The 14,474-nt window shown below is 35.1% G+C and overlaps 1 long non-coding RNA gene across 2 annotated transcripts; it reads left to right on the forward strand.

Moving 5' to 3' along the window:
* Positions 1-8,678: 8,678 nt before the first annotated feature.
* LOC131628663 (uncharacterized) lies at positions 8,679-12,808 on the forward strand. Of its 2 annotated transcripts, XR_009291862.1 has the most exons (6): positions 8,679-9,952; positions 10,046-10,155; positions 10,236-10,341; positions 10,616-10,719; positions 10,837-10,897; positions 12,445-12,808. It is a non-coding gene; the product is annotated as an uncharacterized LOC131628663 (long non-coding RNA). The 2 variants fall into 2 exon arrangements; XR_009291863.1 differs by lacking the exon at positions 10,837-10,897.
* Positions 12,809-14,474: the final 1,666 nt, after the last annotated feature.

Consider the following 14,474-nt stretch of genomic DNA (forward strand, 5'->3'; position numbering starts at 1 on the left):
ATTCCATGTTATTGAGAGGTTCTTGTGAAATAGGTGGGACCTAAGGTGTTTGTTTGATTATGCTCGCAAAGATCATCGCGATCCTCTGCATACATATCCCTTAGAGGGAATCAGAGCATTTGTAGCTCGGGTCTACGGGTGCTAAGGTTTGAGTGGTTTGAGGGAGAAGTTTTGCTCGCCAAGGATACGACCTTGTGCCTACGTATTCTCAAAGGGATGTTGAGAAAGTCAGAGCAATCGTAGTTCCCACTTATGCTAGTGGAAGCAAAGGATAAGAGACAAATGTCATCTCAATGTTCGATGTATCTAATCTATATCATCACATACATCTGTTTGATTTTGTTTGAAAATCTTTTCATTATAAGCCCTGGGCCATGCCACTTATGGTGCTTAGAATGATAAAGATGTTTTTGTTTAACCAGCCTTGTGGCAAAAACTTTCAATGAAGTCAGCCTTGTGACAAAAAGTTTTGATTAATCAGCCAGCCTTGTGGCAAAAGTTTCAATGAAGTCAGCCTTGTGACAAAAACTTTGATTAATCAGCCAGTATGGTGGCAAAACAGTTTGATTGATTAGCCAGCATTGTGGCAAAAAGAAGTTTGATTGACTAGCCAGCCTTGTGGCAAAAAGAAGTTTGATTGATTAGCCAGCCTTGTGGCAAAAAAAGTTTGATTGATTGATTGTTTATGATGATATAGAAGAGATACTCCTATCATAGAGATGAAAAATGTCTAATCTCCTAGGGTATTTGATTTGGATATTGGGGATGCTTATAAGAAGCCCGTGGGTCCTTGTACGAAGCCCAAGAGGAGGCTATCCGAGGGTCCTTGCATTGTAAGCCCAAGAGGAGGCTATGGGAGGGACAATCCAGGGTCCTTGCATTGTAAGCCCAAGAGGAGGCTATGGGAGGGACAAGTCATTTGTACGAAGCCCAAGAGGAGGCGTGGTATAGTTGGTTTGAGCTCTTAGAGCGATTTCACCGGGAAACCATACTCTATGTCCTAACCTAAACTAGGGAGATTTTTTGCACGAAGCCCAATAGGAGGCTATGGGGAACCTAGTGTTGTACTAAGTTGAACAAGCATATGTAACATGAACAAACACATGAACAAGTATGAACAAACATGGACAAACATGAACAAGTATGAACAATTACATATATATGACAAAGTATGTGTATATAATGGAGTTTATGAAGGAAATATAACTGTAAGCATGATCCATTTGTATACACGGGGCTCGGGACTTATACTCGGGGAGAGACCCACTTGAGTTTATTCAAAAGCTATGTAAACAAGTATTTACAAAAGGGCTCGGGACTTATACCTACATGGAGGCCCATGGTATTTTTGGGAAGATTTAAAGAAAACCTTCATTTTTGATTTGTTGTTCGAAGTAAAAAAAACAAATTGATCGAGATATGTACAAAAAGGTGTGTGTACAATGAAATACCTAATTTCATGTACAGGAATGGGACTTATACCTACGTGGAGGCCCATGGAGCTTTTATAAAACATGGTTGATTGTTTTATTAAAAGACGCGAGGTTTTGAAAACAGTTGAAAAGTATTGTTTTTGAAAGAAGTTTATTTGTTTTGAAAAAAAAACTGTATAAAAAGAAAAAGGAGTGGGTCTTAGACTCTCTAATATTCGAGAGGCCCCACATCGTTTTGAAAATCAATTGATCAATTAAAAGGATTTAATCAATAGTTTCCTTTGAAATCAAAAAGAAATGGTTTATCGTTTTGAAAAGAATTGTGATTGCTTGTTTTAAAACGGTTTGAATTTGAAAGAAATCAAATTAATTAAGATAAACACAAAGATTACACTTAATTAACACCTAAATGATTAGGGTTTGATCACAAAATATTTACAAGTGATTAAGTTTGAAAATCAATGAAAAACAATATTTTAAAGTATTAAAAAAACACTTAAAACATGTCATTTTAAACTTAATTAAAAATGTATTAAATAAATATATTTTTGTGATTTTTCTTGATATTCATAAAATATATATATTAAATAAGAGGTGTGCAAAAAATGAAGCAAAAATGAATTGATTTGAATGGTTAATTAATTGAGTGAAGTTGTTAAGAAAAAGGAAGAAAAATAGTTGTAAAAAAATTTGGTTTTGTCTCCACAAGGACTTGAACTCACGCCCTCTCTCTCACCAACCAAAACTCTTGCCAACTGAGCTGCGCGCGCAGCTTGTAATACACGCGTATCCAACTGATTATATTTTAAACTCAACATTTGAAATTTCTGAATCAAAAATGGCGCCAAGAACACACCTTCAACTGAATTTTGAAAATCTCCAAAACTGTGTTGTTTTGATCAAGTAAAGGGTCTATCTCACTCGGTTTTTCACGAGGAACATGATGGTAACCTCACAATTCATTTATTTTTGCTCTAAGGTGATCAATTTTGTGATGAACACGAAGAACCCTAAAACTGAAATTCAATGTGAAATCGTGTATGTGCAAGTTATGATGCAATTGATTGAGGGTTAATGATCCCCATAGGTGCAGAAACAAGATGGTATGTTCATATTTCATTTATGATGCATGGAGAATAGAGTTTGAAGTTCATGAGGCTTACCTTTAAAAACGGCCAAACTGGGAATCGAATTCTGAGTTAGAGGTGTTGCAGCTGCTTTGTAATGATCTGGATAGCTTCAATGATGATTATGGAACATGTCTGGATGCTTGGAACCACCTGGATTCATCTGAGCATGACCATGGTACCCGATTTGCAGAAGCTTCAAGAGTGAATCGAATTTGATGATGGAGAGGTTACAGGTCATATGTGAGTGTTTGGATCATTCATATGAAGTATATGGAAGGTGTTAGAAGTGATAGTTTGGACAGAAATGATCTGGAATGGAAATTGGCATGATAAGGTTCATTATATGCAAACATGGAGGTTGAAGAGTGATTCTGAGTTTTAGGTGTTTTTGGGGTGTGTGAATGATTCAAACACATCCCAAATGATGTTTATGAGATGTTAGAATCATCAATTTGGCCATAACTTCAAGGGTTTGGAGGTTGAGTTTTCTACCTCTTAGAAACTTAAGAAACTTGTAATTCAAGAAAGAAAGAGAAAACCTATCTTTTGTGAGGTTTTGGTGTGAATTTGAATGAAGTTTGGACCTCTATTTATAGGCCAAGAGTTCTGAACTCAGACCTTTGCAAGTTGATCAAGAAGTGATGATTTGGCTTAAGAGATAAAAAGGAATCTTTTACATTTAATGCAAAATGGTTAAAGTAACTTAACCATGGTCATTCTTCCAAGCTTCTTATCCTCTTCCATTCTGATCTCAAACCAGAAAAATATCTTCAAATTATTGCATTGGTGTGTCATCACTTGAATTATAGGCCATATAGTATTGAACTTAGTGAAAATGGCTTGTAATTTCATGCATAATGACCTCTAATGACAAAATTCAAAACCATAGCTAGGCTCCATATTTTTTCATGCTCTTGGACATTTTGGAAAGCTCATATTACACACTTCAAAACCCTAGTTGAAAGTTTCTTCAAGACCTTTAAGGAAATGGGTGAAAAAGATCCATGAACTTTGCAGAAAATGAGGTTTTAAGTGAAATTTTCAAAAGCTACCAACTTTGAAGCTCCATATCTCTTAAATGATTGATCTTTTGGAAAAAAATTATATGTGACAAAGTTGTTCATTGGATCAAAATCTACAACTTTCATGTTGGAAGTTTTTTTCAGTTTGTAGGTGAAATTTTGAGAAATTCCCTTCCAAAGTTTGGAAAAAACCATTGAAAAACACTTAGAATTTTTCTAAGTATGGAAAGTCAAACTTTTGACTTTTTGATTCTTGATTGATTTTCTTGATTTTTCTTGATCAAATGACTTCATACATCATATATTGATGATTCAAAACTTCAAAGGTCATGGTTGACCAAAATTCCCCAAAAGTCAATGGTGATCTTGTACAGTTGACTTTTTCAGACGAATCGCGTTTCTGGAGATTTCAAATGAAATAGGCTATCCTCACCAAATGAATGGTATGAATGGATCACATTGAAGCATTAGAGGATATTGATCCATGGTTTAAGTTGTGGCACCATGTCCTGATTAAAAAGTCAGTTGTTCAGTGAATTAGGTCAAAAATCCTAATTGTCGACCTGATGAAATTGATGACTGTGGATCTTGAATTGAGATGTAATTTCCATTGGATGTTGTCATAGGGATTATTTGAAGATGATTGAAACCTTTTATTGACTTCCTGGGGATTTTTAGGGTTTCCCAAATGTGATCCCTGATTTCAGTCCCTGATAGTTCAAAACCCTAATCTGATGATTTGAAATTTCACTGTTGATCAATCCTTGTGTAGGAGATGTCTTGAGCCAATGGAGTAGGTCAAAATGATGTACTTGGGGTCTTGAGGTCATGTCCCAAGTCATTGGGTCAAATCCTGAGCAAAAGTCAGGAGTATGTTATATTCAGTCAAAACCCTAATCTGGTTGGTTCAGAGCCTTTGAGCTTGTTGAAATGAATCTCTGAGGACCAAATGTTGATTGTTGATGAAGATGATTCATTTGAGATGAAGGGAGAACAAAACCCTAATTGATTGTTACTTGTACTGATGAGTGATTTCTTGATTAATCCTGCTGAGTCACAAGTAGCAAACACAAGCTATGCAATTTGTTAGAGATGCAAATGATGCATATGCAAATGATATGAGGTGGTATCTTAGGTCAAAAATTGGGGTATGACAATACTGAGAGTGCAAATTTCAGCGGATCGATTATTGACATGGAGGAATGTTTTCTAGAAGCAATGCTGTCTAGAATAATATTGAATTCTTCCAAGGTTTGCTTCTGTGTTTGATGACATTCTTCCATCACTTTCCACATCTTTGCTAGCCTGTAGTTTGTATAAAATCATCGTCAAATGACAAAAACATGGGACTGACTCATTAGAATGAATCAAGACTCAAGATATGATTAATATCTTCCAAAATAGAGACACGTGAATCGTAAGATGAAGCATAACAATCGCAAAACGAATGTGTAATTTACATACCCTTGCAACATTTCACTACAACACGGAAGGCCTACGAAAGCGCTTATTTTGGGCTTTAAAAGCGCTTTAAAGCGCTGTGAAAGCCAGCGCTGGCGTAGGTAACAAAAGCGCTTCTAAAAGCGCTCTGGTAGACCCCCCTATAAGAGCGCTTTTCTGGAAAAAGCGCTCTGGTATCCCCCCCTATTAGAGCGCTTTTTCTGGAAAAAGCGCTCTGATAGCCCCACCTATAAGAGCGCTTTTCCAAAAGCGCTTTCGTAGGTTGCGTTTTTTTTTATTTTTTATGCTTTTTTTTTATAAACCTATTATTTTTATAATTTCTAAACCTGCATTTATGGCAGCATTCTTTCATGAACCTGTAATTTACCATTGTTATCCCATAAACCTATAATTTACAATCGTAATCCCATTATTTCAGTAATCTCATTATTTCAACAAAGAAGCGATTTCGATTATATACTAAACATGCATTATAATTATACCATTGTAATTAATCCAAAATATATATACACCGATTCACATATTTCTAACATGAAAACAACTAAACCAATTCACATGACATTATAACAATAAGAAAATCATCCCTAAACAACTAAATCAACTAAATCGGTCCTAGTCCTGCAAAGTCTGAACATCTTCAAATGACTAAAAATCTTCACAATCTGCAAAATAAAAATAATATAATCAAAATAAGATTATTATTATATAAAGGCTCTAAAATAAGAAGGTAAAGAGTAGAACGAGTATATATATATATATATATATATATATATATATATATATATATATATATATATATATATATATATATATATATATATATATATATATATGTCGTGTAAAAAGAATAATCAAATTAAATATATCAATAAATACAAATTAATTTATTAATATTTAGGACTTTATATATCTAACTTGAATACATGGAATGGAATATCATTTATTGTAAATTAGTTCAACAAATTTTGTACATAAAGTTTACCTTAAATTTAACACAGCCACGTCATATAGCCCAGAGGGATAAAGCAATATAGATCACTAACAATAATCCTGTCACAGACACCCTCAAGAACAACATTAGCTACATGTTATTGATAGGAACACTATTAGAAACTCAACCAACAGCATGTCAAACAATTACAGAATTCGAGAAGTTGTTACCAAATTGATCAAAAGAGCCCAGTATCCTTGTGAGCTTTCTACTATCTCTTAGCAATATAAGAAGTTTCTCTGCAACAACAATTAATGTAAAGTTCACAACCAATTGACAGGAAAAATTAGACACAAATAAAAGTTGAATATTAATTTCTATGACAAATAATACATGACAACTAGTTACTACTACTTACCCTTCAGCGTTTTCCTTCATCTTTGAGCTATGCTATATCTACACTTATTTTCCTACACTTGTATATTACACCGTATATTTTAACACAGATAGATACTTGTGCACAGAAATTAAGATAGAATAAATTAATAAAAAATGAATTGTATACCTTGTATGTAGAAAATTACGGTGTTGGTGTAAGCTAGGGGTGTATGTTTACTCAATCAATAAATGTTGCAATAATGAGAAGGGGTTGTTGGACTAGAAATTTGAAGGTTTTGTTGGACTTAACCTGCATCGCCTCATTTCTATCCAAGTCGTATTGTGTCACAGAATATGAATCAAATAACTGTACCCCGAAGGATCCTGCCACAGAAGACTTCGGGGTACAATACTTGATTCATATTCTGTGGAACATAATCGGCAGGGGCACATTGTGTTTTATCCTTTACCAGTCCATCCACTGTTTGAAGCTCAACCTACAATAGAAAAACGTGATTATTACTAATTACATATAGAAAATCTTGAATCATGTTAATTTCCAGATACATTATATTGGAAAAAAAATAGAATGTGAAAGCTAAAAGAGTTCAAAAGTTCCCTAGAAATGAATGTTCTCAACACGTTCCACATTGGAACTCGTAATAGTGGCTAATAAAACAAAAAGTCCTATGCTTTATGTCCAGAAAAGATCATGTAAAAAGCGATCAATCCTGGAGGCCCTTTAAATCAATTCATACTAAATTAAAAAGTGTATAAAACTATAGATAATACATCTATAGATGTAAATACTAACTTCACGGATCTAAAGAAACTTTTATTCCAAAAACAAATTACTTGAGTTTTTTTTTTCTGCATAAAAACCTAACAAACTTTGTCTTCAATACTCTAAATCACACTAATAAATATAATCCCTTGTAGGTCTCATTATCAATAACATCTTCTACTTACTTGATACATGTCTTCAATACTCTAAATCACTGATAAAAACCTAACAAACTTTGTCTTCAATACTCTAAATCACACTGATAAAACCTAAATCACTGATAAATTAAAAAAGCCCCAATAATATTAACTATAACCCTAAATAAAATTTTGTATTTTTGAAAGCAAACAATGAAAAGAAGGAAAATTTCTGGCACAAAACCCTAACCTGAACAGAGAAGAGACGGTTGAAGGGTGGCGATGGAGTGAGGAAGGCGGTGGCGGAGTCGGTTGAAGGCTGGAGAGGGAGTGAGGACGGCGGAGAGGGAGTGAGGACGGAGGAGAGGGAGTGAGGAAGAAGAAGGTTCGCGTGTTTTAATTGGATCTGAAACAAAACGCGTGTGTTTGTAAAATATATAATTTTTTAAATGGGCTACCAGAGCGCTTTTCAAAAGCGCTTTAATAACACCCCCTACCAGAGCGCTTTTATCCCAAAAGCGCTTTCGTAGCACCCACCCTATAAGAGCGCTTTTAAAAGCGCTTTCATAACCCCCCTACCAGAGCGCTTTTTAAAAGCGCTCTCATACCCCCCCTACCAGAGCGCTTTTTGAAAGCGCTCTCATAACCCCCCCCTACCAGAGCGCTTTTTTTGCATCATTTTCCCTTGTTTATTAATTTTTGTTTTTAGCGAGCCCTACGAGAGCGCTTTTGCTAAAAGCGCTTTAGTAGCTGCGCTGCTACAACTTAAATTTGGCGTAGTGTTTTAAGAAGCTGGGGATGCAACTCTTCATCCCTTAAGGTTTCGATTCTCCGGGAAATAGCTTCAACTGAGTGTATTGAAACTGTTATCTGAGTGCGTAGATCTCTAATAGCTAATCTTGTTTTATCCACAGAAGAAGGTTCCTCTCCTTTTATATCATGGTTCTTCAGTTGCAGACATTTCTTCTCGTATGCAAGTCGAAAGCGCGTTCCATACTGTTAAACAAGAAAGTAGGCATAGCATTAAGGTTCTGATTATTACACTACTACATTTTTGACCTACGGCCACGTTAAAATTTTCCACAGCTCAGAAACTGTGGGCACATATATGATTTGGCCATGGTTTTCAAAGCGTAGAATTATGTTATAAAATATTGAATCTGGAGTATGAAACAGTGACCTTTACTTCAATTGCCACGACTAAACAACTGCAGATATTTTTAGCTGCAAAGGAAAACCGCGGCCTTATAATTTTCACTTCAAACTGTGCCCCAAATCTAAAAAAATATATCCCTCCAAAATTTCCCCTCCTTTTTTTTAATTTCCCTCTCATAATTATTTTCTTTTTAATTTTTTTATATTAAAAAAAATGTAAATGTTTTATGGTGAAATCCAAAATTCCTCTTCTTAATTTTTTAGGGTTCCTGACCACCACTCTCAATTTCACAAACCCAAACCCTAGCAGCTTCACATTTCCTGACCACTTTCAACCCTCACAATATTGAAAATGAAAAATAAGAGGGATTTAGGGTAAGAGTACCTGTGACTATCGGGCTTCACGTTCCCTCTTCTTCTTCAACATGAACGGTGGCCACCTACCACTCTGATCAAATCTCGCCGCTGTGATTCGTTCGCATATCGATTCCTCCATCTCAATCGATCCCTCTCTGTTCTCTCAATCTCGAAGCCTCTGATCTCATCTCCGATTCTATTCTCGACATCACTCGCTCCTCATCTCCGCTTGCTCTCTCATCATGAACGGCGCGCGACGGAGAACTCCACCTTCTCCGATGAAATATCAAATTACCTCCGGGGACATTGCCCTCAATCTCCTCTCCGCCTCTCAATTTCGTCTCTCAATTGATTCAATCCCTCGATTCTCTCCGCTCAGTTCCGAATCGTTGTTGTTATGATGATGGAGGTCGAGCGAAGTTGTTGAAGCTGAAAGATGATGACGAACGTGATTGTTGTTGTGATATGGTTGTTGAATTGTTCTTGATATTATGATCTAATGTTGTTTGATGCAGATGCGTGGAGATGGTTGTGGGGATGTGAATCAGTCTGTTGAAGATTGTTGAGTTTTTTCTGGTTTTTTGATCAAGATTGGTACAAAGATGAAGGTGATGATGAAAGTGTGATGAAGATTCAAGAGCAGAGTTGATTTCTGATTGAAGATGATGTTGATTTCAGAAGATTGAAAGTGTGGAGAAGATGAAGAAGATGGATGGAGAATGGTGGGTAGATGGATGGAGAAGAAGGTTCAAAGGATGATGAAGATTGGAGAAGGTGATTGAAGATTTCAGAATTGATGGAGAAGGTTGATTGAAAATGGTTAAAGAAGAGAATCTGAATTGGAGGAAAAAGTCCCTTTTTTATAGAGGTTGATGAAGCTGTGACAGTTAGAGGTCAGTTATAGCTTGAGCTTGTTAGTTCTTACTGTTTCAACTGAACCCTGAATTGTATGCAATCGTGTGATGAGATTGTGAGGCCTTGATTGTGCAAGTTGTTGAGTTTTTCTTTTGAACTGATGTGTGCAAGTTTGTGACTGATGTAAACACTTGGTATCGATTTATGTGTGGAATTCTGAAGTGGAACTTGAGGTGATGAAGGTTCTGAAGATTACAGGGAGAATTGAGAATGGCGGTGATCGAAGATTCTCAAGAAAATTTGTTACAGGTTTTCTCTACTCTTTCAATTTCTGTTTTTTCGATCCTTATGCCCAAATTCTATTACCATTTTTCTGATATCTTTTTTTTTCTGTTGTTTCAGTTATGCCTGTCTGTTATAGGATGGAAAGTGAATTTGGTTGAGTCGTTTCGGATTTAATTGCAGGCACGGTTTAATTGCAGCTCCGGTCCTCTTTTGGTTTCAAATTGCAGGTATTGAACCAAAGTTGTAGTGTTCAGTTAGCATTTTATTCTGCTATTTTCCTGATGCATTCTTTCTGACTTTGAATTAGGTACTGCACTATATGGCTTTACGGATCGATACTGCAAGCTGGTGTATGCGGGCAGCAGGCTGCTTTATTGTGTTGGATTTTGTTTATGAGTATTTCAACGACCAAGGTATGTATGAACTGAAACCTGTGTATGAGGTAGAACTCGATGATTGCACCGTCACGGTACCATGTGTAGTGGTTGTTAGATGGACTGAATCAATTTCTGTATGTTATTGCTCTTGAATTCTTGGCTTTGAGTTTTTTTATTATCAATGTCATATCTTTATAAAATGGACATGGGCTCTTTTTTTTTCACCACTTAATGTTCCTTAGAGACGAACATTGTATGGACCGAGAAAGAGAGGGAGAGAAAATTGATTCTCTGAATGACCTTGTTACAGATATAGAAGTAGCGTTGATGTTAACTTGACAAGTATAATGGGCTTGGTGGCAGTCACATGGCTGAATCGTTTAAGAAGGCATCTTCCAGCCATACATAAAAGCTGTAAGCATCTTTGCCCTTAATTTGACAAATCTTTTCTTGTTATTTGTTTGGTTCTTCTTGAATTCTATTTTTTAGATGTTTTGATGCTATATAACAACAAAAGGTATTTTTGTTTAGCTGTACAACGTGAAAAGTATTAAAGAACACACGTGTTTTTATGGAGAAACTTTTGGTGATGGTAAGTTCCTGAAAAATTAAATTTGTTATTATGTTAATTCCAACGTCAATCAACTCTTCTGTGTTTGCTTACATTGTGCATAAAGTCATTTGTGTTAGTTAGTGTTTTAGTGAAATAAATGATAGCAAGTTCAACCTGTAGAGGATAGAGAATTTTAGGTTCATGAATTTAAAAAAAATAAATACTCACAAATATGGTGTCTTTGTGATTGATTATTTATGTGATACAAGCAAATATGATGAAGTATATAACAATTGTAAAATAAGGATGCTCAACACCTCAGAAATCGTGTCAGCTCACACATTCAGTTTAGTGGTGGGTCCTCCATCAAATTCATCATACACACGTATGTATAAATTGAATTTCGTTTGCTACAACCAATTCATCCCTCAGAGGAGCTACAATTAAACACCATAGCTTAAGGTTCATATAATGTTTCGTTTAGTTTTGCTTTACTAAGGTCTTGCTATTGTTAATAACATGCATAAAGTTTTGATATTATTTTATTATATGCTCCATAATTGATGGACAATGTTCCCTGCTTTGAATTTTGTGATAAAGTATGTCTTTCTTATGGCCAAATTTAGTGTGTTGATGGCTTAGATTTTGCTAGTCTTGCTTTGAAACTACTTTATTAGTAGCTTTTCTATTTAAGACTTTTCGGTTATGTTCATGAAACTTCAAATATGGTGTCTGTTACCTACTAGTATTAAACTACTACTTCAATAAGTACTCTTGAACTTAATATTTCAAGACTTGCTTTGGAGAAAGAACAAGAGAAATTTTAAATCTTTACTGGTGCGATCTTAGTGTGCTTATATGGTCACACTAATAGTGATGTCAGTGATGTTATTTTCTTCTCACTATCTAGCAGTGATTAATTATGACTTAATTTTTGCTGTAATGCTTTTTGCTTTGTTAAATAGTTATTTTCTTGTTTTGTTTGTCAATTTATGCAACATGTGAATATTTACAAAAGGAAACAATAATAAATTTTAATTAACCATGTATGTGCAGTAGCTATGAATGAATGGAATTGGAATTGGGTAAATGATGGACTGACATGGATTGGTGTTATGCATGTTCATATGAATGTGGTTTGGTGATTTGTTTGGCAGTGGGTTTTATGAGAATGTAATAGGTGTATGAATTTGGTTTGGTGATTTGTTTGGTGATTGGTTTGGTGATTTGTCTGAAATAGTTTGATTCTGAAATAGGTGTATGAAATAGGTGCATGATTCTGAAATAGTATGATTTTGAAATTGGTGTATGAAATAGGTGTATGATTCTGAAATAGTATGATTCTGAAATAGGTGTATGATTCTGAAATAGCTGTATGATTCTGGTGGTGATGGCCTAAAACTCTCTTTTTGATTCATGATTCTGTTGCACAACCATGACTAGTAATTTCATTGATTTTGTTCCAAGTACACTTATAAATTCTAAATAATATAGAATGCTGGACATGTACACTTATAAATTCTATTGATTTTGTTCCAACTACACTTATGAATGTTGAATGATGTTTGGAATGATGTTTATTGCAGGGTGGAGACGAAGAAGATTGTGATGAAGATATGGAAGAAGCTTGTGATGATCATGAAGATGTGGAAGAAGGTTGTGCTGAAGATGTGGAAGAAGGTTGTCCTGAAGATGTGGAAGAAGAACAAGGAGAAGATCAAGAAGAATAGTTGTGTTTTATATTACTAGCTAGCTAGTTCTTAGAACTTTTTTTGTTATTTTGGGATGACTCTTTGAGAGAAACTTGTGTTTCATTTAGCTCTTGTTTTGAATCCCATGGTTGTTTTGAATTTTGAATCTGTGATGACATCAAAACTTAGTATCCAACTTATTAGTGGCACTACAAAAAAAACTTACTTTTGACGTTAATGTTAATTTGCTTGTAATCAATTAGATTCTAATCATCAATATTATTGTTAATTATATATATATATATATATATATATATATATATATATATATATATATATATATATATATATATATATATAATGACATATTTATGTAATGATACAGAAATAAACCGTGGCAAGATAAATGGTTTAGAATGCATAACATATAACAACGGTTTTTAATCTGTGGTCATAACCAAACCGTGGCTATATCTTGAACCAAAACTGTATGGTAAACGTTAAATTGAAACCGTGGCTTTACCATATAGCCACAGTTCTGTAATCATGGCAAATACAAACCGCGGCCTTAATCAAGCTACCTAAACCGTGGCCTAAAAACGCCACGGTTGTCAACAAGACGTGGTCTATACCAAAAAACCGTGGACTATACTTTAGGCCACGACCGCATATCCCACAGTTGGATTTTCGTGGCCTCAGCGTTACGCCACGGTTATTTTGCATATAGCCTCGGTTTCTTGGTCGTGGTAGGAGACCTTTCTTGGACGTCTTTGTTAATTACAAAAACATGGGACTGACTCATTAGAATGAATCAAGACTCAAGATATGATTAATATCTTCCAAAATAGAGACACGTGAATCGTAAGATGAAGCATAACAATCGCAAAACGAATGTGTAATTTACATACCCTTGCAACATTTTAAGAAGCTGGGGATGCAACTCTTCATCCCTTAAGGTTTCGATTCTCTGGGAAATAGCTTCAACTGAGTGTATCGAAACTGTTATCTGAGTGCGTAGATCTCTAATAGCTAATCTTGTTTTATCCACAGAAGAAGGTTCCTCTCCTTTTATATCATGGTTCTTCAGTTGCAGACATTTCTTCTCGTATGCAAGTCGAAAGCGCGTTCCATACTGTTAAACAAGAAAGTAGGCATAGCATTAAGGTTCCGATTATTAGTATCGTATAAACCATAAACACAAGATTTTAATTTTATACCCTAACTTCCTGGTATAGCTTCTTCTCCCATGTATATAACCGATCTAAGGTTGATTGGTGACTGGCCGACAACACACCACCTTCCCCTGACGGAGGATCATCGGTGTCTTCATAAGCTTCATCCCTAAAGTTAGAAAAATTCATTATACTTTTTGACGGGGACGAGCTAGATGAATCTGAGCAAAAAAGAGCTACTGGATTCAACAATCTTGATGCTGCGAAAGAAATATAGTTTAAATTTTTGTTTCTGAAAACTTACAAATAGATATAGAGTGAAACAAAAATGATCTACAAATGCAATACTATTTCGGTATACAATTCAGTGTACACTTTCACCAAACCTGACAGTTCATTAGAAGTGGATAAGTTCTGAACTTTCTTAGCCTATAACAGTACTGAAACGACATCATTGGTTGCATTACATACAACTGCGAATTGAGCTTCAAGATCCTTGATCACTTCTGCCATATTCGCCGGTCTTTGGTTTACATAAACTATAAAACCAACTATTTCTTCCCTTGCTTCTTGATTATCAATTGACATTTCTGTTACGTTATCCTATCAATTAGGATCGGTTGATTTAGTCTACTAAGTTATTCCTTATTTTTAGGTAAATTGGGTTAGTATTTCATACCACGTTTAAGTGTGGTAGTTGTCATGTAAGGCTATTTAAAAAGGCCATTTCTTTTCATTCAATAACAGAAGAGA

Source organism: Vicia villosa, linkage group LG1 (genome assembly GCF_029867415.1).
Source record: "Vicia villosa cultivar HV-30 ecotype Madison, WI linkage group LG1, Vvil1.0, whole genome shotgun sequence".
In the NCBI taxonomy this organism is placed as follows: domain Eukaryota; kingdom Viridiplantae; phylum Streptophyta; class Magnoliopsida; order Fabales; family Fabaceae; genus Vicia; species Vicia villosa.